Here is a 27385-nt window from a genome sequence, read left to right as displayed (position 1 = left end):
CGACCACAGAAGAATCTCCTTCGCCAAGTTGCAAAGGGACAACGAGTGGGTTTCCTCCTTGTTTTCGTATATATGCCAGAGCTGTGGTATTGTCCGCGTTGATCTGCACCACTTTGCCACTGATCCACGGTCTGAACGCTTTCAGAGCCAAGAAGATCGCCATCAGTTCCTTCCTGTTTATGTGCCATGCCTTTTCTTCTTCGTTCCAAAGGCCTGACTCCTCCCGAGGGCCCAGCGTCGCTCCCCAGCCTGCGTCTGACGCGTCGGAAAATAATATCCGGTCTGGGTTCCTCTGCTGGAGTGACGTACCCTCTGACAACCTCCCCGGAACTAGCCACCACTTAATTTAATTCCTCCTTTATCTTTGAAGGAATTGGAAACCGGAAGGAATCTGGTTGCGATCTTCTTGCCAGACTTCGTCAGAAAGAACTGTAAGGGCCTCATGTGAAGTCTCCCTAGTGAAACTGAACCGCTCTAACGAAGAGAGTGTCCCCAGCAGGCTCATCCACTCTCTCGCCGAGCATTGGTCTTTCAATAGGAATTCTTGCACTTTCCGTAGGCACATGGTCTGCCTTTCGGGTGACGGAAAAGCCCGAAAAGTCACTGAGGATATCAGAATCCCCAAATAAACTAGCTCCTGAGAGGGGATCAACCGGGACTTTTTCAGGTTTACCATCAGACCCAGTTGCTGAGTTAACTCCTATGTGATGTTCGTGTCCTCCAGACATTGCTGTTTTGATTGTGCTCTTATGAGCCAATCGTCGAGGTAGAGAGAGACTCTGACTCCTAACAAATGAAGCCACTTCGCCACATTCGACATCATTCTTGTAAAAATTTGAGGAGCCGTGCACAGACCGAAGCAAAGGGCTTTGAATTGATAAATCCTGTCCTGGATCACGAATCTCAAATATTTTCCTGGACCTTGGTGAATCGGAATATGGAAGTACGCATCCTGAAGGTCCAGCGTTACCATCCAGTCCCCTGGTCGTACCGCTGCCAGTACTGAATCGTTCGTCTCCATCGTAAACTTGGTCTTTTCTACGAACAAGTTTAGCTGACTTACGTCCAGTACTGGCCTCCAACCTCCTGATGACTTCGGTACTAGAAACAGACGGTTGTAAAAACCTGGGGATTCGTGATCCAGAACCGGTTCTATGGCCCCCTTTTCTAACATGCTGACAACTTGATGCCAAAGAGCCTCTCTCTTCTCTAAATCGATGTAATGAGCCCCTAGGGCTCTTGAAGCTGTAGCGAGAGGTGGTTTCTTGAGAAAGGGGATCTTGTATCCTTCCTTCGCTACCTTTACAGACCAAGGATCCGCTCCTTTGCTTTGCCAGACTTCCCAGAAGTCTAAAAGTCTGGCCCCCACACAAGTCTGGAGGACTTCTGACTCATTGCTTGGTTGAGGTTTTCGAACCTCTTTTGGCTGGAACTCTTTTTCCTCTAAATGCTGGTCGGGAAAAAGTCCTACCCCGAAAGGGCTGCTGTGATGTCTTTGCATCCTTTGGGGTCTTCTTCATTACATTAGAAGGTAAATACTTCCTTACAGAAGACGTAAGAAGATCCTGAGTAGCCTTCTGAGTGAGGGAGAGCGAGATGTCCTTAATGATATCCTGAGGGAAGAGCTGTCCTGAAAGCGGAGAAAACATCAACTCCGACTTTTGCGCGTTCGAGACTCCTTTAGCAGCGAACGAGCACAAAAGATGTCTTTTCTTCAAAATGCCTGCTGTAAAAAGTGAAGCCAATTCATTAGCTCCATCTCTCAAGGCTTTATCCATACAGGACATGATAACTTCTCTCGGGCAACTCGGATTCTGACGAACCTTCCATCTCCGAAGTCCGAGCCAGGGCCCCCAACGACCAGTCAAGAAAATTAAACACCTCAAAAGTCCGATAGATACCTTTGAGTAAATGGTCGAACTCTGACGAAGTCCACCACACTTTGGCTGAATGTAAAGCATGTCTACGGGAGCTGTCCACTATGTTTGGAAAAGTCTCCCTGGGAGGAGGCAGGAACTCCAGGCCAAGACTTTCCCCCGTAGCATACCAACACCAGACTTAGAAGCCAACTTGGCCGGAGGAAAGGCAAAAGAAGTCTTCCCCGACTCTCTCTCTCTTCAACCACTCATTTACGCGTTTGAAGGGCTTTCTTGGCCGAAATAGACAAAGTCACTTTCAAAAAAGACGATTTCTTGGCTGTCTTCATCTTCGAAAATTGAGACAAAGGCGATGGAGGGCCTGAAGGTTGAAAATCTCCTTCAAACAAGGAAAGAAGGCACTCTGTTAGTCTCTTGTAGTCCGAAGAAGGAGCTTCCACATTCTTGTCCTCTTCCGCACTCTCCACAAATTCTTCCTCCTGCGAAGAAATATCTTGAAAACCAAGATCCTGATGACTCTCCAAAGCGGACTCCTTATGCAGAGCCTGCTTAGAGAGCGAATGTGGCGCTGTCTCCTTGTAAAACTCCTCTCTTCCTTGTCGAGAAAAAGTTTCGACTTGCTGCCGCCTGCGTCCTGCGTCCACCATGCGTCCATCACTCTTCCTCTTGCGTCCTGCATCCTGCACTGCTTCGTCCTTCTTAAGGGATGCACTGTGTCCTGGCTTGCGTTGCACGTCCTGCGTCCTCTTGGAGGACTTAACCGGGAGAGACGAGTCCTTACGTCTAACCGAAGGTTGTTCGGGCTTCTCCCATGATTGTACAATCACTGCTAATCTCTCCTGCATGTCCCGCAGAACTTCCTTCGTCTCCGCTTCCTTACGAGACTCCTGATGATGAGGAGATCGAGGACGCACCGGGCTAACACGGAGAGGCGAGCGAACCTGCGGTCTACGCAGAGGAGTTCCTCTAAGCGGAGAAACACCTCTCACCGCACCGCTAGTAACTTCCAACTGACGAGAAATCCTCTTCCTTTTGATAGGGATAATTTCTTCATCCTCCGATGAAAAAATCTCAGGGCTACTCCACCCTTCTTAGGTCAACCAGCCCTTTCATCCTGTGATGAGGACGGAAAGTATGACCTCTTGAGAGGACGCGATACTTCCGCGAAACGCCTACTCCTTCCTGACGCCGAACTATCCGAAGAATAACGGCACATTCCCAGTATCGCCTTTTCCATGGCGTACTGCTGCAGCCTGGGAAGCAACAGGACTGCCTGAAGGGACGACTGATCGCGAGTAAACCCCTCTCGCCTCCCTTCGACTGTCGACATGCCTTCTCCCTTGGGTCTGGGAGCTTGACAGAGGTCTCGGTCTAGGAGCACGAGAGGGACGATCAGGCGCCCCCTCCACAACACTGTCACCGAACACTTCCACTTTGTCTGTTAATCGTTTAATTTGATCTCCCATGGACGCAAGGGCAGTGAACACTTTCACGATTTGTGGATCAGTAGTATCCTCAGATACAGCAACGGGCGCAGGAGAAACCTGAGGGGAAGGTGCTACGTCTACATGTGAATGAGCTGGAGAAGACACATGCAAAGATTCATTCAAAGGCTTACTCGAAGATCCCGATCTCTCACTCCTAGAGACAGATCTTCTAACCCGATCTTTTTCTAATCTCTCAACATACTTCATAAGAGCCTTCCACTCTTTCTCATTCAGACACTGACATTCATTGCACCTATTGTCCCACGTACATACAAAAACTTCCCGACACTTCCTTACAAATAGTATGTGGATCTACCGATGATTTCGGCAGTCTCACCTTACACCCTTCTTTCACACAAACTCTAAACATACTTCCTGAATCAGACATACTAAATCAAAATCCAAACAAAATGCGATTGCCACGCTAACTTCGTGAATACGATACCAATATCCAAAAAGTCAGTCAATGAGCAGGAAATTCTAACAGAGAACCAACAACGATGTTGCCGGTTCAGCTGGCAGAGAAAATCTGAGGAAAACGGGAATAGTTCCAAGTACCAGCGCCACGGGAACGGGGTGGCCATCACCTGAACTACCAGTGTACTAGCGGTTGCCGCGAGTTTTGAAATTCTGCCAGTGCGTCAAGAGGATAAGCTATATATATACCTGCCAGGTAAGTGTCATGCATAAAACTGCAATTTTAAGCTACAACATTTACAGTCTAGTAATATTCAATCAATTACCTTCATTTTGCAACAAACGAGAAGTTTATAAAAAAAAAAAATTTGAAACGGACTTAAACAAGAAAGTCACCTTTCATTTTTTCATATCCTTTCAGTTACTTATAGTATGCTTATGGTCATAGGTCTAAGAAAGCTCTAATGAAAGTAAGCCTTTCTCAAAGTATTCGTCAGCTTTGACGCCCCCCACAGCTTTCCAACATGCCTGGATAAAACAGGATCATTTGCAAGGAATTCGATAAAAAAAAAAATTATATTCATTTGATTGTTTATGATTGATTTGACTTGAGATAGCTAGGTCCGAGTAAATTATGTTAACATAACAATAAAAAAGAACGGGAATAATCAAATAAAGTGGGTTAATATTGATAATGTCGATTCAAATATTCATTCACATTATGTATATGAGAGAATATATTGCTGAAAATAAACCTAGGCTGATCAGGTGTGAAAATCAGAAGTCAAATTTAGGCCCACTAAATATCATGCAAATTATTTTATTGATCAAAGAATAAAATTAGTTTAATTACACATTGCTATTAAAGAATATTGACGGCTAAATGTATTGTTTATCAGATGTTGGAGATGAAATAACACCCCAGTAGAGTACGACACGTTGGGTCAAGACTCAAGCGGCAGTAAACAAACTTCAAAATGCTTGAACAAACTTCAAAATGCTTATGCTGTCACAAAGCTTGAGTTGAGAATAAAATTAGAATTCGTGGACTCATGGGTATATACTATTTTCCTAACTTTGCTAAATATTTTTTTAATTATTTCTATGTTGAATAAATCTTCTCAATTCTGATTTAATTTAATTTCATTTAATTTAATCTTTAAAAGGGAATATTATCTATTGATAAGTACATAATCTGGCACCTGCATATGGCAATATTTCCATAATGAACAATGAATTTAGAAACTGCACCAATAGTTCATGAGACGACTGTACATTGTGTTTTATTTAAAAAAAGGGGAGGGAGTTTAAATTGTTTTTAACAGGTTCTAAAGGTTTTTTTTTTTCTTGAACACTAAATTTCTAGCATAGTTGGGAGTCACTGTACTGTTCTTTCACTATGTATCACCCAAGATGGTAGTGAAACATCTCTCAACTGGCAATGAATATATGACATGTTGAAAGGACTAACAAGTTTTGACAGAAGAAAAAAAGTAAATTGTATTTTTCCTAATTATAAAAAACCTGAGGTCCTTTACATTAGGTATTACTTTCAGTGTAGGCTGGACTACAGCTGTTAAATTCTTGAACAAGGTGATTAGACAGTAGCTACCGTCCAACCCTCCTGCCCAGATGATAACATTCCACTTTGCCTTTTGGCCCAGGGTTCAGATTGAGGTGGGCATTAATGTAAAGGACCTCAGGTTTGTATAGTTAGGAAAAATACAATTTACTTTCAAAAATTGTGATTTGTTCCTACACGATATACAAACCTTCAGTCTTTTACATTAAGAAGACTCAATGATTGGTGGGAGGAATGTGAGCCTCTAGAACTGACTGGAGTTCAGCACACCTGGGCTGTTCCTGGTCATAAGAGCAAGGAGAGCCCTGCCTCTAACAACTTGATCAGAGTATAGGAACTGCATGACCAAGAGTCAGACTTCTGGGCCTTTTTGAAATGAGTGAGGAATCGAAACATCTGGAAAAGGGGCTGGGAAGAATATTCAGAGTTGGAGGCATTAATGCAAAGTTCTGGGAAGGGTTTGCATTATTGCTAGTCTCCTTCCTTCCCTTGATACAGGAAGGAGCAGGATTGCTTCTATGATTCTGATAAAAAAAATAGAAACGAAACTCTATGTGCAAGCTTACCACATCAAACGCCCGACCAGCAAGTGTAGGTTCTGGTCCTATCCTCAACCCGAAGGAAGAAGAGTAGAAGGATGAGGTGGGGGTAGGTGGAGAGGTCAGTCACTCTCGCATCCTTCTTACCGCTAGAACCGCACACCATAGGCGAGATGCAACTTGTCCTCTTGAAGGAACTGGGTAAGTAAACACAACCTGTGAGCATCCACCACCAGTCCAAGGGAAGGAGGTTCCTAGGACCTGTGGGCAGACCCGAAGGAAGATAGATATAAATGTGGTCGTAATGAGACCATATCTATCTTCCAGTCTGACATATTCTTTGAAGTAATGAAAAGTACCCAGCAACTAGCACTGCACGCTCTTTGAGAGCGTACAGTGGACATATCCAACTGCAGAGGAGTTTCTCATGATCTCATTGGACTCGAGGAAGTCGTATCGTTACACACTTCTGCATTGGAAGTCAGCAGTGGATAAACGTATTAACACTCAATGTAGGGTGTCGATCCGTGGGGATGAATAAAAGGTGAGCTGAAATCTCTAAAAGAGGAGAACATCTAGGTGGCCCTGGAACAGCAACCTGAGAGGCGGCCACCTTCGACTTTTAATGGGAGCCTACACCGAATTCAACAGGCTGAAGGGCACTATAGAAACTTCAAGGCTACTTCAAATGGAGAGAAACAATGAATCAGAGCTCCAGAGAAAACTGATAGTAGGACGAGCAAACAATCCACGAATAAGTCGAAGGTTGGTTGCTCATTCTACCTAAGTGTCCAAGAAACAAGGAGAAGATACTAGTTTGGGAATCTTCCTGAACTAACATCAGAGACTTGGACAGCAACTGAAGGGCCTCCCTAGTACACATACACATGAAGAGCAAAGACTTTCCCAAGGAAATCAAATGCCGAAGATAGCAGAAGACGGGTCACCCTTCTCTTGAACACATCATCAATCGAAACTGTCGTCATAAGTAGAAGCCATGACGTCACAAGCCCATCTGCAAGTCTGTGACGTCACACAGCAACTATGTACTCTTACAGAAAGAGAGAAAACAAAGCATGTAAGAGCGGAAAACCATATTAAAACAAAATCATACTACAATTTTAATTTCATATGACAAAATAAATTGAGTAACAAGTCGAACATCATCACATGGCAAAAATTAGAGGGAGACGAGAAGCCAAAGAAACACACATAGCCAAATTGGAAAAGTTGTCAGTAAGATTGGTACCCACTGGACTGACTGAGTTTCAAACTCTTCACAGCACCAATGAGCATACCAAAATGAGAGAGTTGGTAACTCTGGCAGAGGAAAGCAAAGCAGTGGGGCTCTCAGAATCTGAGTGGAATGTCGACGCCGCCCAGCTTCTAGGCAAGAATCAGGACTGACAACTGCAGAGCCTGAAAAGAAACAAATAATATGCCTTCCCCCTAAGGAAAAGAAGATATCTTCTATTCTGAGAGAGGAAAAAGAATCATATTTATCTGTAAGGATAAAGGGAAGGGAGTGAGCTGTGGGTTCCGTTCTCGGGAGGGTGTTGATAAACAAAAATCGCTATTAACTGAAACTTGGTGATTCATGTTATGGCGCTTATGGTGCTGATATCCAGTTAATGGCGCCGATAACCGGTTGTTGGCGCCCCCTTTAGGTAGGTTTTGGCCCCATAACTCAATTATGGTGCCAATAAATGGAATTTGGTTTGTTATGGCACCCTAAATCACAGATTTTATGGCGCTAGACAAGCACCATAAAACCGGACCGCCATTAACTGAGCCTGCTGATAACTAAGGGCTGCCTTAATAAATACTAGAGGATCAAAATTTTGGAAACAGACATACGGACACCAAGTTTAGCTGAAAATGATTTCTGATGCACAGATATGAGGAACGCTGATTCTGAGGTTGGATTTGAAATAACAAATGGATGAGTTATTAGAGATGCACAGGGTCAAATGAAGATTAATTTTTTATATTCTTATGGAGTTAATCATGTAGAAATAAAAATGTGTAATTCCATGAATGATGCTGAAAATCAAGAAGCATGAGCATGTGAGGCACGTACCTTGATTGTTTTATCATCGGAAGCACTAACAATCCGCCAGGAGTCGGCTGCCAGGCATCTTATCACACCTATGAAGAATACGATATTAAAATTCCTAATATTAGATAAAATGACATTTACAATTCACTGTGTACTTAAAGCCACTTGAGAAAAGCTGAACAGTTATGGATCTAAAAACACCAGAAGGGTTATGCCATTAGTTGAGCAAATATTATACTAATCCAAATAGTACATATCAATTTGGACCCTCTATAAGAACCCAACAAAATTACTGAAAAATGCTATTATAAAATCCAAGACTCTGATATTAAATGACAAAAGTCTGTTTGCATTCTAAAAAGATAGGTAATTTCTAACACTTTAAAAAATAAAAAAGATTAACTACTTACATACAACTATAAACAGTTTTAAAATACTTATTAAAAAATGCAGGCCCTTGGGTAGTGGATAGCAATGTTTTTAATAGACCTTCAATGCTCTCTATGTATACATTGATTACAATTACCTAAATTTAACTTTTATTAATTTTGACTATTCATACCTGTATGGCCCTCACTGGACATCCAGTCAAGGACTCCTACACACTGGCCTGAAGAGAGGCACCACAAACGTATCGTACAGTCAAGAGATCCAGAGATAATGGTAGTCTCATCGAATGTTAGGGTAGTTACAGCATCTTCATGACCAGTTAATGTTTTTTGGCACTGACCAGAACTTAGCTGCCAAACCTGGTAAGAAATTGTTTAAACATGCAGACAATAACTTCAGTAATTAAGTTTATAACAGGAATGGTAAAGTTTTTTTAAGCAAAATCAATTGCTTCACTCAAAAATAACAGACAAAAATTCTCAAGATTTGTAAATTTTTTCTATGAACCGTATCTCTAAAATTATTACTAATTCAATTTTTTATAGAGAAACACTATTTATTCAATAATTACTGTATTTTTTCATATTGTGCTTGTGACTAAATATCACTGATTTTTATTATAAAAATGATTTACAGCACAATTATAATCTCAATCTCTCTCTCTCTCTCTCTCTCTCTCTCTCTCTCTCTCTCTCTCTCTCTCTCTCTCTCTCTCTCAAAGATTTTTTATGATAGAGCATATTGTACAATATTTAAAATATTCACTAATAATTTTATTTTCCAGTAAGCCGACTGTGGAAAATAAAATGAAAATAATTACTGAATGTTTTCAATGTTGTACAGTAAGTTCCAAAACTGAAGCGACAAATTTCAGAGGATTTCGTTCGAAATTCACTAACTGGCAACTACAACTCGTAGCTGAAAAATTAATTTTTTTCCACAGTGAAAACTCTATCAAGCAAAATAAAGCTAACATATGATGCACAAATATCAAATCTATGATATTTATAACAATCATAAGAAAAAATTACGGTAATAGTAATTATTTTAAAGTATAGTAATTACTTCAAACTACAGAAACAAAACAATTTGAAATTTTTGTTCAACACAGGATTACCAACATTACCAATGTATATTTCGAGCAAATGTGGAAACAAATATTTAATATCATAGTGTATTATCAATTATTTTAGCGAAGATGCATAAAACCATGCAAGTATCAATAGAATGTAAAGAGAAAATCTCCGCAACATTAAACATAATCATCCGTGAATGCACCTAGATTCAGTAGAGAAGTTGGGTGTGGTTGGTAGTTCTAATTCTAGCTTCTAGGACCGAGCATAAAACACCATCTTCGAGAAAGGCTCTAACTGCTGCTGCTACCTTCAGGTGACTAGGACTAGTTTTGGGCATTGCAAGGCTTACAATGCAGGGCCACTGCTGTTTATTTAGGCAAAGATAGAACCTTCAGGACCGATACCAGGACCTGTCCTTGCACCTGGGAAACAGACTCGCTATACAAAGAATAAGAAAGACGGTCGCAAGCAAGAAGGGAGACGACAGACCCCAACCACCCCTCCCCCCCTCTACCTCTACCTCTACCCACAATACTAACTCCACCTTTTTCACATCAACCTTTTACCTCAAATCTTCTAATCATATCCCAACCGTGAAATTTAAGACTGAATTTGCGTAAGTGGGCGTATCATAAGAGAGTTATATCACCCAAATTCATATTTCCACGGACAACCAGTAATCAGTTCAATCCAGTCAAGCATTATTATATAACATAAATTTATGAGTTTTTTAGGTGTATATATATTCTTAATAATAGTATATATATATATATAGATATATATATATAATTATATATATTATAATATATATCTATATATATATATATATATTATATATATATATATATATATATAGAAGCACCTGAGCATGACCAAAGGTCCTGAGAGAGAGAGAGAGAGAGAGAAGAGGACGGTTTGGAGACTGAGAGACCCAAAAAAAGCTTGGAGAGACGGAGAGGTGTTGCGCCGGGAAATGAGAGAGAAAGGAGAGCACCTTGATGCATGCTCCGGAGACCTCCGAGAGAGAGAGAGAGAGAGAGAAGGAAGGGGGAGAGGAGGCGAGAGAGAGAGAGAGAGAGAGAGAGAGAGAGAGAATGAAGAGGATTAAAACAGGAGATACTCGAATTAAAAAAAATAATGCTCGCCAAGCATATTCACACTCCGGATTGTATGGACAAGAAGAGTCTCACTTATGCACTAAAAAAAAAAAAAAAAAAAAAAAGAAGTGGAAACCTACGAAAATACTTGTTTGGTGCGACCCTGAACGCAATTCCACATGCAAAAATTTTCACAATTGAGAAATTTGATGAAATTATTAACTAACAAGCTGGAAAATGTATTTCCTTGATTCTTGAAAAAGGCCTAAACATGTAACCGATGCTAACGCGCATATAACTTGGATTTCGTTTTACACCTTGTAATTTATTTATTTCTGGGCTCAGCTCGTGTCGGCCTATGAAAGTATCCTTAATATCATTCTTTCTAGGTAAAATTAGCCTAAAATTACCAGAGAAAAACAAAATTAAGAAAATGTCAGTAAAACTGACTCGCTCACTCTTAAAAAGAAGTGTCGGTATGATAAGGGGCGAGTGTGGAACACTACCACGAGCCAAACACCAATTAGAACTTCCTATCAGAATCCCCCCAAGAGAGAGCTGATACCAACGGGCGATGCAGCCTCTACTACTACTACTAGAGGACGCCACGGACAGCAGCGCCCCTAGCGGACATCCTTAATTTTTAGCGCTAGCGACAAGTCGCCATTTTCTTGTGCTCGTGCTTTATTGGATTTTATTCGTACTATCTACGATGGAACGCTCTGCTATTGCCACGGCTAAGTTAAGTAACTCATAAGTAACATTTTACCATAGTTTTATCTTCCGGGTACCAGTATTTTCCTCTTAATAGGTCATATACGGTTCCCCGGTTGTCTCGTGGCGGCCATGCCGCCTCGTAAGAATTCCCGGTCCTCCATACTGGGACTTCTTATACTTATGGGCTTACTTTATCACATTCATTGTTTTACATCGAGTTTTAGCTATTTCAGCCCTCCTACCATTCTCTTAGCTTGGTATTTAGGGCTATTATTATTATTTTCCGGACCCAGCATCCCGGCTCTTGCTCTACATCGGCTATGCGCTGGCTTCCGAGTAGGCTCCTGTTTCTTGGAACAGTCTGCCTCCTACCTGGGCTTCTTTCTCTTTTACTAAAAGTGTCTCTTCCACCTTTCGATGTATTTTTATTTATTTATTTATAGGGTGTTAGGCTAGCCTAGGTGCTTGTTCCATGTATTGGTACAGCTTGTTCGTGGCCCTACCACGGTTGTGTTTCTCGCGGCCTAGCCACATTGCGGTCACGTGTTCCATAGCACCTTACCCTGCCCTCCCTCTCTGATATAGGGAGGAGCTGGGGGACCCCTTGGTTGTTATGACAACCTCATCGCCTTCTCTCACACTTTCGGAGGTGAACAGGGGGTCCTCCCAGCGGGGGGTATAGGGCGACCACTATGAGGTACCGGGTCTCCATGCGGGTAGTTGGTGAGGCGGGGAGGAGTAGGCCATCCCTCCCCCCTTTTCTCGCTCCCGCCGTGTTTCGCCGAGACCTTCCTCCCCCCCTCCCCAGTTGCTCAGCCACCTCCCTTACGTACGAAAGGAGCCTTCCGTCGCAGCCGGGGCACCTTTGGTTATAGGTTACTGGCTCCGCTAGCGGGCAGGGTGGGCACTACGAGTGGTCGGTTGCTTGCCTACTATATCCTTATATCTCTCCCCCGCTACCGGAAGGGAGCTTACCCTTACCTACGCACTCTTCTAGTAGACGGGCGGAGAGAAGTTGTTTTATTTTTGTTATTTTAAGGATATACCCTAATTATAAGATATTTTACATGAATTGTGTGTTTTTATTATTATTTTATCAACCATCCCCGCCATTTTCCGTCGTGGTTTCCATTACCACCACTCCTAGTTGGTTGATTCTTGTGCTTCCGCCATCGGCGGAGCCATAGCCTATCTTCCAACCTAGTTACCACACGTATTTTGGCGGGGCTCTGGTTTTATCTAACTTTATCGCTCCGGCACCAGCGGAGCATATGTTAGGCTGTAAGTGTTTACTTGGTACTCGTACTTTTTCACGTTAAACAGGCTTCCAACTGCCAGGTCCCAGCCTGTAACGCGACGCTTTACGACCCCTGTGGACATGACGAGTGCAGGTCTCACGCCCCTTGTGCCACATCGTTCAACGAGACGATTGTCTGGCACCCTGAAGCCTGCGCCATATGCTACGACCTGGTCGGTCAGCTGGGAGATGGGGTAAGTCCATTATAGGCTTACTTATGATTTTACTAACAACTTCTAGTCGTAAGTTTGTTAACCCCGTTCCACAATTGGCAGCTAATCTCACCCTTCTTTCAGGCTAGCGGTGTGAGGGAAGTCGCCCTCGCCACCCTGAAAGCGTGGGTGGGCGGCTTTGGGAAAAACGCCGCCAAGGGCCAGCCCTACATTTTGGATAGGAAGCTGGCCATCCAGATCTTCCCCGCCGGGCAAGTCGACGGGTTACGTCGACCCCTTGTCCGCTGCCCAACTGATTCGCCTCCATCCAGCAAGACCTCCAGCAAAGTTGGGGTCGTAGCCTCCCAGGAGTCGGTTCCGTACGGTCGCTGCTGCCCTGGACCTTAACCTTGAGCCCATGCGGTAGGTGGGGAGGATTTGTTGGTTGAGGTAGGTATGTCGGGCGCCCCCAAGGTCTTTCCTTGGGCGCTCCTGGATCTTCTCCTGTCCCTCTTCTTCCGCTTCTTTCCAAGGCTTTGCGGGATCCGAGATCCCTATTCGCTCTCCCGCTCTCTCTGTACCTCCTAAGGAGAAGGGAAAGAGAGAACCGAAGACCTTATCTAAGTCGACTTCTAGGAAGTCGTCTTCGTCTTCTTCGGCTAGGAAGTCGTCGACTTCCTATGCCGATGCGGTGAAGGCAAAGCCGGGCTCTTCCCAATCGAAGAGCTCCAGAAGCAAGGCTTCGAAGGAGAAGGCTCGCGCTCCCGCCCACCGAGTCACTGCCTTCTCCGCCTCCGCTGCTTCCACTCCGGCTATCGCGGCAGGGGTAGCAACGCACAGCACCTGCAATCCCTCTACTGTCTCAGCAGGGTGATGTGAACAGGTGGGCGTGCTGGTAGGCTCCCAAATCTCTGCACTGGGAACGCGGTTCGAGCAGATGTTTGCGCAATTATCAAACAGTCTGTCTCAAACTGGACAGTCAATCCAGGATCTCTCTAATAGAATGAGAGAGAATGAGGACCGGAGTGGCTGGGCCTAGCTCAGGCTCCTCCCCCAGTCTCCCCTGCATCTAGCACGGGGATTCTTCAACTTCCACCTTATGACTCCTTGCCAGCTTTCTCTATGGAGAACCCATGGAGAGTAGCTGCCTACGCTCCATTCAAGGACGGAATGATTTCTATCTCGGAGTGTGGAACTCGAAGGATTGAGGACTTCGAGTTCTACCCTCCGGGTCTGACGCAGCCTTTCATCGGGTATGCTAGGCTGACGCCAACGGCTCTCACGAGAGAAGACAAAATCTCTAAGGAGTCAGTTCTTTACAGTAGAGATCACGCCCAGCGGGAATGGGTTCACTGCCTTGAGGACTGGGAGTGTACTAACACTAAACTCCAGGCCTACAAGAGTCCCTTCACTATTTTCGCGACGGAAGAGGAGGTCTCTCTTCCGTTCGCCACGAAATTGGTGGAAGTAGTCTCTTCAGGCAGTCCATCAAGGATGAGCCCATTCCACAGTTGAGGGAGGCGGAGTCTACTTCTCCACTCTTCCCCGCCTTCGGAGAATTGTGGGAAAACCTGCCAGCTACATTCACGCTGGGTAAACTCAAGCCGGACTGCGCCATGGACCAGTTCGGTGAGAAATTACCTAGGCTGCCGGATTCCCTAATCCAGGCAGAGTTCGATGCGCGAACTAGGTTTGGCAGGTCCCTCAATTCCCTCATCATTACAGAAATGGCTGCTCTTTCCTACGCTTCGGAACCGCTGTTCAAGATTCTGGCGAAATCTCAGTTTCAGACGGTTCTGTCGGGACGCGCTTTTGACTTCTTCCAGGCTAGGAGGAACTGCCGGAAGCATGTCCTACAAGAGTGCACAATCAGGCATGAGCCTAATAGACTCTTGGCTGCAAGCATGTGGGGAGCGGATCTCTTCCCAGAGTCCGCAGTGAACGAGGTCCACCACGAAGCTGCTAGACTCAACCAGAGCCTTAGAGCTAGGTGGGGTATTTCCTCAAAGAGGAAACAGGAATCCGTTCCCACTGCTGGCAAGAAACCAAAGAAGGCTGGTAAGAGGTTCCAGCCTTATAAAAAACTCCAACAACAGCAGCAATTTGTGCAGGCAGTCCCAGTTACCCAACAGGGACAACCTTCCACCTCTAAACAGAACCAACCTTTCCTCCTGGTGCCCCAGCAATCTCAACCATCCATTCCTACGCTATCTCGCCGGCCTTCAACCCTGCTTATGAGGCTCAAAGGCTACTCTCAACCGAGAGGTAGGGCGAGAGGTTACTTTCGTCAGCGTGGCGCAGGAAGGGGCAACAAGAGGAGTAGACAGTTCAGAGGAGGGCGTGGTGGCCAACCCGCCCATCAGCAATGAGGCTCCCCAGGTTAGGAGGGAGGCTGTTCCTCTTCCGCCACAGGTGGGGGTTCAGCAATTGGGCACAGAGCATAGTGTCCAAAGGATTAGGCTGGCGTTGGATCAAAGATCCCCCTCCAATCAAATCATTTCATCAGGTACCGTCAAAGGAATTGATAGATTACGCGGAAGAACTCCTTCAGAAAGGAGCTATTGCGAGAGTCAAAACATCTAAATTTAAAAATTTCAAGGGCACTTATTCAGCGTGCCAAAGAAAGGCTCAACAAAAAGAAGGGTGGTAATCTTAGAGCTTGTCAAAGCAAAGGTCCTGGGGGAAAACTCTTTCATTCGCTGCGACAAGTTCAAGATGCTACCCTCTCCGCAAGTAAGGACCTTACTTCCGCGTGGAGCCGTCACATGCTCCATCGATCTTACAGACGCATACTATCATATCCCTATAGCCAGGCACTTCCGCCCATTCCTAGGATTCAGGCTAGGAAATCAGACATTCTCATTCAAAGTGATGCCCTTCGGTCTGAATGTAGGCCCCCAGGGTATTCACAAAGATAGCAGAAGTGGTTGTACAACAATTGAGAGCTCAGGGAATCATGGTAGCGGCATACCTCGACGATTGGTTGATCTGGGCACCAACAGTCGAGGAATGTCTCGAAGCTACCAAAAAGGTAGTTCACTTTCTGGAACATCTGGGGTTCCAGATACAAACAAAACGAAATCCAGACTTACTCCGGATTCTCATTTTCAGTGGCTAGGAATCCAATGGGATTTGTCTTCCCACAATCTATCAATTCCAGTGGCCAAACGGAAGGAAATAGCAAAATCTGTCAGGCAATTCCTCAAATGCAAACAAACGTCACGAAGAAACCAGGAGAGAATCCTAGGGTCTCTTCAGTTTGCTTCGGTAACAGATATCCTTCTGAAAGCAAGGCTGAAAGATATAAATCGGATTTGGCGGTCAAAAGCAAACTCCAAATATCGAGACAAGTTGTCAGTAATTCCACAGATCCTCCGCAACCAACTACGGCCTTGGTCAAAAGTAAAGAACTTAGCCAAGAAAGTACCCCGTTCAATATCCCCTCCCAGTGCTAACCATTCACAACGGATGCATCCCGTCCGGGTGGGGGGGATACTCTCAGTTCAAACAGGTTCAGGGGACTTGGTCAGTTCAATTTCGCCAGCTCCACATAAACGTGTTGGAAGCAATGGCAGTATTTCTTACTCTGAAGAGACTGCTTCCCCGAAGAAGTCTCATCTAAGGCTAGTTTTTGGACAGTGCAGTGGTAGTTCATTGCATCAACAGAGGAGGGTCCAAATCCAAACATGTGGAACCATGTCATGATAGCCATCTTTGCATTAGCAAACAAACACAAATGGCATCTGTCTGCCACTCACCTGGCAGGAGTAAGAAATGTGATAGCAGACGCTCTGTCCCGGTCAGTTCCTCTGGAATCAGAATGGTCTCTGGACGTCAGGTCATTCCAGTGGGTGAGCCGGAGAGTCCCAGGTCTCCAAGTGGATCTCTTCGCCTCACAAGCGAACTACAAGCTCCCTTGCTATGTGGCCCCCAACCTGGACCCTCTGGCTTATGCCACGGACGCCCTGTCGTTAGATTGGAATCAGTGGAGGAGAATTTATGTTTTTCCTCCAGTGAATCTTCTCTTGAAAGTCCTAGACAAACTAAGGTCTTTCAAAGGGATAGTAGCTCTGATTGCACCGGACTGGCCCAAGAGCAACTGGTATCCTCTTCTCTTGGAATTGGGTCTCCGACCTCAACGGATCCCCAATCCCAAACTATCACAATCAGTACAAATGAGGACTGTGTTCGCTTCCTCAGGAACTCTCCAGACCCTAAACTTTATGGACTTCATGAAGTTTGCGGCTAATAAAGATGCTGACATTGATCCACAGAATATTCTCTTCTTAGAATCAGATAAGAGAGAGTCAACCATTAGACAATATGACTCAGCTGTTAAAAAGTTAGCATCTTTTTTGAGAGAATCGAACACTACAACCATGACAGTTAATTTGGCTATATCCTTTTTCAGATCTTTATTTGAAAAAGGTTTCGCAGCTAGCACGATTACCACTCATAAATCGGCTTTGAAGAAAATCTTTCAAGTAGGTTTTCAGATAGATTTGACTGAATCTTATTTTACATCTATCCCTAAAGCCTGTGCTAGACTTAGACCTTCCCAGAGGCCTACTACAGTTTCATGGTTCTTAAATGACGTCCTCAAACTAGCTTCAGATACTGACAACTCATCTTGTACATTCATAATGCTCCTGAGGAAGACATTATTCTTATTAAGCCTAGCCTCAGGAGCTAGAATTTCAGAACTGTCGGCTCTATCCAGGGAAATGCGGTCATGTGGAATTCCTCCCATCAGGAGAAGTTCTACTTGCTCCGGATCGTAGCTTTTTAGCCAAAAATGAAGATCCTCTTGCAAGGTGGGCTCCTTGGAAGGTTATCCCACTTCCACAGGATCCTTCTCTCTGCCCAGTATCAACTCTTAGAGCCTTTCTATCTCGTACTTCTTCTAGATCCTCAGGTGCTCTCTTCATGAGAGAAAAAGGTGGTACTTTATCAATTAAAGGCATTAGACAGCAAATCCTTTACTTCATTAAGCAAGCCAACCCTGAGTCATTCCCAAAAGCACATGATATCAGGGGAGTAGCCACCTCAATTAATTATTTCCAACATATGAACTTTGAGGATCTTAGAAAGTATACTGGATGGAAATCCCCGACAGTCTTTAAACGGCATTATTTAAAGTCCTTGGAATCTTTAAAGTTTTCAGCAGTAGCAGCGGGAAACATAGTTTCCCCTGATACTGTTTAGAGTTGTAGTATTGATCCAGGTCTCCTTTCTACCTACTTCAACCAACATGCCTCACCCTATCGTCAGGCTACTCAACATCATAGCCTTAGCCGTTGTATCATATAGTGGATTGTCCCTTATTGTACTGATAATGTACTTCAGTGTACCTACCCTTATTTTTATGCTAGGGTAGGACACAATATGTTTGTGTATATTCACCATTTTGTGTTTATGATGAACTTCAGTCACAATGTGTTGGTATATATTTTGGAATAATTGTATTAATGATGGATTTCAGTGTACCTACCCCTTATTTTTTATGCTAGGGGTAAGGACACATGTATGTATATATTTTAGTAATTTTATATTCTAGTTAAGTAAATCCCAAATTTTTCCTTATTTTACATGCATCTCTGTAATTTACTTTAATTACCATTTAAGTACTTTAGTTTACTAACATCTTATTTTACTGTTAAAATAAGTTAGTTTAAGTGCTTAATTTGTATGCTGTAATTGATTTACTATTATATCCATCATTTTAAACTGTTTTTCATTGTTTCCTTTTCCATCTTGTCTGTTTCTCTGGTACTCTTTCATAGGCCGACACGAGCTGAGCCCAGAAAAGGGAAATTTTAAAAGATTTTGACGAAGGAAAAATCTCATTTCTGTGATTGGCTCGTGTCGCCCTATGAAACCCCCCCTTTATGGTTTTTTTTTGTTTTCCCCCCTTGCAGGACAAGATGTATTTAGCTGTTTTAATTAAGGATGTCCGCTAGGGGCGCTGCTGTCCGTGGCGTCCTCTAGTAGTAGTAGTAGAGGCTGCATCGCCCGTTGGTATCAGCTCTCTCTTGGGGGGATTCTGATAGGAAGTTCTAATTGGTGTTGGCTCGTGGTAGTGTTCCACACTCGCCCCTTTATCATACCGACACTTCTTTTTAAGAGTGAGCGAGTCAGTTTTACTGACATTTTCTTAATTTTGTTTTTCTCTTGTAATTTTAGGCTAATTTTACCTAGAAAGAATGATATTAAGGATACTTTCATAGGGCGACACGAGCCAATCACCCAGAAATAGATTTTTCCTTCGTCAAAATCCCTTATTTCATTTAATCAGATGCTAAACTTCTCTGTGCTTTATCAAAAGAAAACATAATAACTTTCGATATAACGCTATAAAAGTAGAAAGTTAATTTACAAATATTAGGCCAATGCTTATGCACTCGGTTCCTGCTGCCACTCTATGGTGAACACTTGATATCACTCTTTGAGAGCCGCAGATGTTTCTTTGGGGAATTTTTTTTCTTTTAATAAACAATTATTGAACTAACATTGATCATTTACTGTGGAAATACCTTCTGCGCTTATACAGTTAATCACTGATACGTATTATCAAATAAATAGGATGACAATAATTGGAATAAAATATACTAACTGGCAACCCAACCAGTTTCTAAAGAAGTACGATCAATTCTGAGATTTGTCGCTTCACTTCTGGAACTTACTGTACAACATGCTCTATCATAAAAAGTTTTTACAGCAATATAATTTCAAATACATCTTACATTAACGAGAGAGAGAGAGAGAGAGAGAGAGAGAGAGAGAGAGAGAGAGAGAGAGAGAGAGAGAGAGAGAGAGCACTTATTATGCTAACCTAGAAAGACCTAAATAGAACATTAACCCTCTTACGCCAAAGGGGTATAATAAAAATCGTCTCCCGTGTGCTGAGGCTGTCTCGGAGTTAGCGCTGAAGCGGAAAAAAGATTTTTATTCAAAAAATCACAGTGCGCTTAGTTTTCAAGATTAAGAGTTCATTTTTGGCTCCTTTTTTTGTCATTGCATGAAGTTTAGTATGCAACCATCAGAAACAAAAATATTATTATCATATATAAATAATGCAATATATGATAGCACAAAAGCAAAATTTCATATATAATTGTATACAAATCGCGCTGTGAGCAAAACGGTTAAAGCTAACGAGTTAATTTTTTTTCGTTATATTGTACACTAAATTGCAATGATTTTGGTATATAACACATTGTAAAACAATCAAAGCAACACAGGGAAAATATTATCACAAAATGATGCATGAATTCGTAACACGCGGACGTAAAATTTTTGTTTTTCAAAAATTCACCATAAATCTAAATATTGTTCTAGAGACTTCCAATTTGTTTCAAAATGAGATAAATGATTGAATATTACTATACTGTAGAGTTTTAGCTTACAATTGCAGTTTTTGACCATTTCGGACGAGTAAATTTTGATCGACATGTAAAATTTTTTTTATATATTTGTTTTTATATGCAAATATTTCAAAAATGAGAAAAGCTACTACCTTCAATTATTTTTTGTTGTATTCTACATAAAATTTCGCACATTTTCATATATAAAACTCTATGAAATGCCTAATATGAAATGGAGTAAATATAACGAGAATGCGACATACGCATTTCGGAGATTTGCAGCGGAGAATCCACGCGCGGAGGGAAGGAAAGTTTTTATTTATTTATTTTTTTTTTTTTTTTTTTTTTTTTTTTGTTTTTTTTTTTTTTTTTTTTTTTTTTAATTAATTCACCATAAATCTAAAATATTGTGCTAGAGACTTAGAAATTGTTTCAAAATTAAGATAAATGACTGAATATTACTAGACTGTAATAGTTTTAGCTTACAATTACATTTTTCAACCATTTCGGTAGAGTCAAAGTTGACCGAATGTGGTTTTTTCTATTTATCGTGATTTATATGCAAATATTTCAAAAATGAGAAAAGCAACAACCTTCAATTATTTTTAGTTGTATTCTACATGAAACTGCGCACATTTTCATATATAAAACTTTATGTAACGGCTAATTTAAAATGGTGCAAACATTACGACAATCGCACAAAAAAATGTCAGATTTTTTCGGAAGAGTTACCACGCGGACGTAAGGAAAAAGTTTTTTTTTTCATAAATTCACCATACATCGAAATATTGTGCTAGAGACTTCCAATTTGTTGCAAAATGAAGGTAAATGATTGAATATTACTAGAATATAAGAGTTTTAGCTTACAATTGCATTTTTTGACCATTTCGGTTGAGTCAAAGTTGACAGAAGGTTGAAATTTTGGCACTTATCGTTATCGATATGAAAATATTTCAAAACTGATAAAAGCTACAACCATGGTTTGTTTTTAGTTGTATCGTGCATGAAATTGCGCACATTTCCATATATAAAACTTTATGTAATGGCTAATTTAAAATTAAAATGGTGCAAACATTAGGACAATCACACGAAAAAATTTATCGAAAGAGTTACTGCGCGGACGTAAGGAAAAAGTTTTTTTTCATAAATTCACCATAAATCCAAATATTGTGCTAGAGACTTCCAATTTGTTGCAAAATTAAGGTAAATGATTGAATATTACTAGAATATAAGCGTTTTAGCTTACAATTGCGTTTTTCGACCATTTTGGTAGAGTCAAATTTGACCGAAGGTTGAAATTTTGGCACTTATTGTTATTTATATGAAAATATTTCAAAACTCATAACAGCTACAATCATGATTTGTTTTTTGTTGTATTCTACATTAAATTGCGCACATTTTCATATATAATACTCCATGTAACGGCTAATTTAAAATGGTGCAAAAATTATGTCAAAGTGATGAAATAATTTCTGAGATGTGTCACTGATACTTTTTAGTGCGATAAGAAAGAAATTCGCGCTTGCACACCTGCGTAACGATTGTAAACAAAACAATGCTTGATCCGTGAGCTTCCAGCATCCACCAAGGCGCGTGATTCAAAAGTTTTTGCCTGGTAAGCCTCTAAGTATTTTTCCGCAAATTTTTAAAAAAACTTTTTTAATCGACGTACCATACGTCCAATCGGCACCCGACAGACAATGTATGTCGAATGTTTAATACGTCCAATCGGCGTTAAGGGTTAACAGAGCGATAGATTTTGTTCTGTTTTTCTTTTTTGTCTGACCTACCGAGTACAGGTATTCTACTTATGATGGGATTAGGTTACAAAAAACCCATCGTTTGTTGGAAAAATTGTATCTCGAATATACCTAGCCTATCCTACACTAGGTTAATCAGTACCATCTTTACATAAAGGGTAGCCTAGCCTACACTGTACAGTATACTTTATAAATATACAGTATAGTAATTATTAATTTTAGCTAATTCTCTAGGTTCAGTGCATATTGGCTGATGATAATTCAGTAAAAAAAATATATATATTTGGACACGAAACGAGAATCAGCTTTGTTTCCAACATCAGCATAATTGAGCGATGTCAGGCTGCTGATGGCTATGTATAATTACAAACATAACGACTATGCATCTTTTCCACGAATCTTTCAAAATGAAGTATTATAAAATAATAACAGCGGTCAATGTTTTGGTTTGGAAATCAGCTGATAGCGAATAAGAGTTTATTTCAGTGTATATAACTCAATTCTGTGGGAATTTTCTTGCTTCTAGTTATCATAAACAAATATCTAGATACTTTACCTATATGAGATAAGGTCATTTTTCGTTATATGTCGAATTTTTAAGTCAAAATATGATTTGAAAAAGTCTTGTTGGAAACTAAATTACTTTTTTCGTTAACAGATTGCTTTGGGAGCATGTTTATTGCATACCCCCCAAAAAATAAATAAATAAAATAAAATAAAAATCATTCCGTTCGCTATTTTCACTTGATTTCATCGTAATCCGAGGTTTACATTATTTACTTTTATTGGCGTGAAAATAACAGTAAAATATGTTATTTCAAGCCCAGTAGTTTTAATAAAAATGATTTTCTCTCAATTTTATCTATGGTTGTGTTTGATGGCATAACTTTACGGGAGTTTTATAATTGTTGCCAATGCATGATAGTAATAGTAATTAGCAACTTGAACAGCTTCCTCAGCTTCAGCTACAACTTGGCTTAAATTTAACAGCATATTTCCTTGCTGATTTTTTATCTATAGGAAATAAAGTTATTACATAAAAATATATCAGTCCTATTCTATATAACATTGTTTATAACAATACGTAATATGGTGGTTGAAATACAAACCAAACGGATGTTGCTGTTATCCAATTCAGTTGTACTAAGCAAAAAAGTACAGAGCCCCCTTATTACTGTTATTTCTTATGGAAAAAATATGTTTAAATAACGCATTTTTAATTAACGTGAGCTCTCCAGGAATGTAACCCTCGCGTTAATTGAGAGGTGACTGTAATCTGTAACTGTATGCCTTTGGAAAATTTACTACCATCCATAATGAATCTACAACGGAAGAAAAATAAGAATTCTCAAAATTGAGCTGAAAATTAAGTCTTAAAAGTCACATGATACAATTAGATAGTATGTGAACCTGGCTGACTCTCAAGCTGTGGGCTTACCAACACCGCAAAATAAGAACACGCATGTGATTCTTTTCCTTCAGAGAATTTCTGGGCTCAGCTCGTGTCGGCCTATGAAATATCCTTAAGTTCATTATTTCTAGGTAAAATTATCCTAAAATTACCAGAGAAAAAATAAAATCAAGAAAATGTCAGTTAAACTGACTCGCTCACTCTATAAAAGAAGTGTCGGTATGGAAATAGGGGCGAGTGGGATCACTACCACGAGTCATTTACCATTTAGACCTTCCATCATAAAATCCCCCACCTGAGAGAGCTGACACTAAAGGGTGATGCGTCCGCTACTACTACTACTACTGACGCCAAGCGGAGAGCAGCGCCTCTAGCGGTCATCCTTAATTATTAGCTCGACAACGCTTGTTGCATCTTTTTTGACTCGTGTTGTTTTCGCTTGGGATTTATCCTTTTCAACGATGGAACGTGCTGCAATCGCTTCGGCTAAGTTAAGTGCCTCATAAGTAATAATTTTTGGTATTCGTCTTCCAGGGACCAGTATTTTCCGTTTTTTAGGTCATATACGGTCTCCCGGTTGACTCGTGGCGGCCATGAGCTGCCTCGTGTTGTTAAGATTTCCCGGTCTTCCATACTGGGACATCTTATGCTTATGGGCTCTATTTTACGTTCATCGTCTTATTACATCATATTTCAGAGTTAGGACACAGCCCATCCCTTTTACCTTTTATCTCTTAGTTTGGTATTTAGGGCTATACTGTGTTTTTCTGGCCCAGCATCCCAGCTCTTGCTCTTCATCGGCTACTGCTGGCTCCGAGTAGTCGACTGTTCCTTTCGGATCAGTTTCGCCTCCTCCTGGGCTTCTCTCTCTTTTACTCAAGTGTCTCTTCTATCTTTTACGATGTATTTATTTATTTATCAGTGTTATTTAGGGTGTTAGGCTAGCCTAGGTGCCTTGTGCCATGTGTTGGTACAGTTTGGTTCACGTGGCCCCTCTGTGGTTGTGTTGCTATCGCGTCCTAGGCCACCTACGATCACGTGTCCCATTAGGCGCCTTACCCTCCCTTCCATGTGGTAGGGAGGGGTCTGGTGGATCTCCTTGGTTGTCATGACAACCACCGTAGCCTACCTCCCTCTCTCTCCGAGGGGGCCAGAGGAGTTCCGTACCAGCTGGGGGCTAGGGTGACCACTTGCCTCGGGTACCGGGTTACCCGACGGGTAGTAGTAGGGACGGGGGGGTAGGCCACCCCCCTCTCTCTCTCGCCCGCCGTGTTCACGCCGGGATTCCCCCCCTTTTTTCCCATTCCCCACAAAACCCTTCCTACCTTAACGGACGGAACCCCCGCTGAAGCCGGGAGCCCCTTCGGTTAAAGGTCCATCTGGCTCCGCCAGCGGGCGGGGTGGGAAATTACTAGTGGTCTATATTGCTTGCCTACTATATCCTGATTTTCGCTACCGGAGGAGAGCTCGCTCCTTACCCGGGCACTCCTCTAGTAGTCGGAAAGAGTCATATCTCATTCTATAAGGATATACCCTTACTGATACGATGATTTATTGGTTTTATTATAGTTTTACATACTATCTCCGTCGTTCTCCGTCGTGGTTTCATGGCCCCTCACCACTCCTGGTTGAAACTTTTTTCCTGTCTCCGGCGTAAGCTGCAGACCCCAACCAACCGCCTATCTAACCACACGTATTGCGGCAGAGCACTAGTTTTAATCTAACTTACATGCTCCGGCATGCAGCGGAGTCTATGTTAGGCTGTAAGTGTGCACTCTGATACTCGTGTATCTCTCCACTTACAGGCTACCTACTGCCAAGATCCAGGCTGTAACGCTGTTTTCTGTATGACCCCTGCGCCCATGAAGAATGTAGGAACCCACGCCCCGTGTGCCACTACCACAACGGGATGATTGTTTGGCACCCTGAGGCATGCACCATCTGCTATGACCTCGTGAGTCAGCTTTTGGGTGGGGTAAGTAAACTCCTGGACATATTTCCTGTTATCAATGATTTACCCTTAGTTTTAAGCTTCTTTAAACCGTATCTCCGCCGCTAGAAGCTTCATATCGCCTTCTCTTTCAGGCTGCCGCCGTGAAAGAAGTCGCCCTAGCAACCCTGAAAGCTTGGGTAGGCGGCTTCGGCAAGAACGCCGCCAAGGGCCAGCCTTACATTTTAGATAAGAAGCTGGCCATTCAGATCTTCCCCGGAGGCAAGGCGACGGGGTACGTGGACCCCATCTCAGCAGCCCCACTCATAGCTTCCATCCAGCAGGAGGTGCAGCAGGCATTTGGGTCCGTTTCGACGCAGGAGCCTGTTCCAGACGTAGCTAACCTGGATCTTAATCTTCGACTTCTAAGCAGACACAGCCCATTCTCCTGTTGTCTCCTCAGAATCAGCCCTCGACCTCATACACCGTCTCGCCAGCTTTCAACTCAATGTATGAAAGCCAAGCCTTCCCAACCGTCAACAGGTTTTCTAGGGGGAGCAGAGCGAGAGGTCACTTTCGCCAACGAGGCACAGGAAGAGCTGCAAGAGGCAAGCACTTCAGAGGAGGGCACGGAGGTCAACCCGCTCAACAACAGTGAGGCTCCCCAGGTAGAGGAGAGGGGGCTGTTCCTCTTCCGTCACAGGTGGGGGTTCAGCAAATGGGCACAGAGCATTGTGTCCAAAGGATTGGGTTGGAGTTGGATCAAAGATCCTCCTCCAAACAGATCATTCTATCAGATACCATCAAAGGAGTTGACAGATTATGCGGAGGAACTCCTTCAGAAAGGAGCTATTGCGAGAGTCAAACATCTAAAATTTCAAGGTCGCTTGTTCAGCGTGCCAAAGAAAGGCTCAACAAAAAGAAGGGTAATCTTAGACTTGTCAAAGCTAAACTCTTTCATTCGTTGCGACAAGTTCAAAATGCTGACCCGTGGGGCCGTCACAACCTCTATCGATCTTACAGACGCATACTATCATATCCCTATAGCCAGACACTTCCGTCCATTCCTAGGCTTCAAACTAGGAAATCAGACGTTCTCCTTCAAAGTGATGCCCTTCGGTCTGAATGTAGCCCCCAGGGTATTCACGAAAATAGCAGAAGTGGTAGTTCAACAATTGAGAACACAAGGGATAATGGTAGTAGCGTACCTCGACGATTGGTTAATCTGGGCACCAACTGTCGAGGAATGCCTCAAAGCCACGAAGAAGGTAGAGCAATTTCTGGAACATCTGGGGTTCCAGATAAACAAAACGAAATCCAGACTCACTCCGGAGTTCTCGTTTTTCAGTGGCTAGGGATCCAATGGGATTTATCCTCCCACAATCTGTCAATTCCGGTGGTCAAAAGGAAAGAAATAGCCAAGTCTGTGAGGCAATTTCTCAAAAGCAAACAAGCTTCAAGGAGAAACCAGGAAAGAATCCTAGGTTCCCTTCAGTTTGCCTCAGTGACGGACATCCTTTTGAAAGCAAGACTGAAAGATATAAATCGAGTTTGGCGGTCAAGAGCAAACGCCAAATCTCGGGACAAGTTGTCAGTGATTCCACAGATCCTTCGCAATCAGCTCCGTCCATGGACAAAAGTGAAGAATCTTGCCAAATTGGTACCCCTTCAATATCCCCTTCCGGTGTTAACCATTCACACGGATGCCTCCCTGTCCGGTTGGGGGGGATATTCTCAATTCAAGCAAGTTCAGGGGACTTGGTCCATTCAATTCCGCCAGCTCCACATAAACGTTCTGGAAGCAATGGCAGTATTTCTTACCCTGAAGAGACTCCTTCCCCCAAAGAAGTCTCATCTAAGACTAGTTTTGGACAGTGCAGTGGTAGTACATTGCATCAACAGAGGAGGGTCCAAATCCAAACACGTGAATCATGTCATGATAGCCATCTTTGCTCTAGCAGACAAGCACAAATGGCATCTATCTGCCACCCACTTGGCAGGGGTAAGAAATGTGATAGCGGACGCACTGTCCCGGTCAGTCCCTCTGGAGTCAGAATGGTCCCTAGACGACAGTTCATTCGAGTGGATATGCCAGAGAGTCCCAGGTCTCCAAGTAGATCTCTTCGCCTCACAAGCGAACCCCAAGCTCCCTTGCTATGTGGCCCCCAACCTGGACCCTCTGGCTTATGCCACGGACGCCCTGTCGTTGGACTGGAATCAATGGAAGAAA

At 42.6% G+C, this 27385-nt stretch overlaps 1 pseudogene; it reads right to left on the bottom strand.

The window, feature by feature from the left end:
- The window catches only part of LOC135216467 (F-box/WD repeat-containing protein 7-like), a 91504-nt pseudogene that overhangs the window by 5905 nt on the left and 58214 nt on the right, over window positions 1–27385 (bottom strand).

Source organism: Macrobrachium nipponense, chromosome 6, assembly GCF_015104395.2.
Source record: "Macrobrachium nipponense isolate FS-2020 chromosome 6, ASM1510439v2, whole genome shotgun sequence".
NCBI lineage: Eukaryota > Metazoa > Arthropoda > Malacostraca > Decapoda > Palaemonidae > Macrobrachium > Macrobrachium nipponense.
The sequence above is the reverse complement of the archived record's forward strand: the minus strand, read 5'-3'. Positions and strand labels throughout refer to the sequence as shown.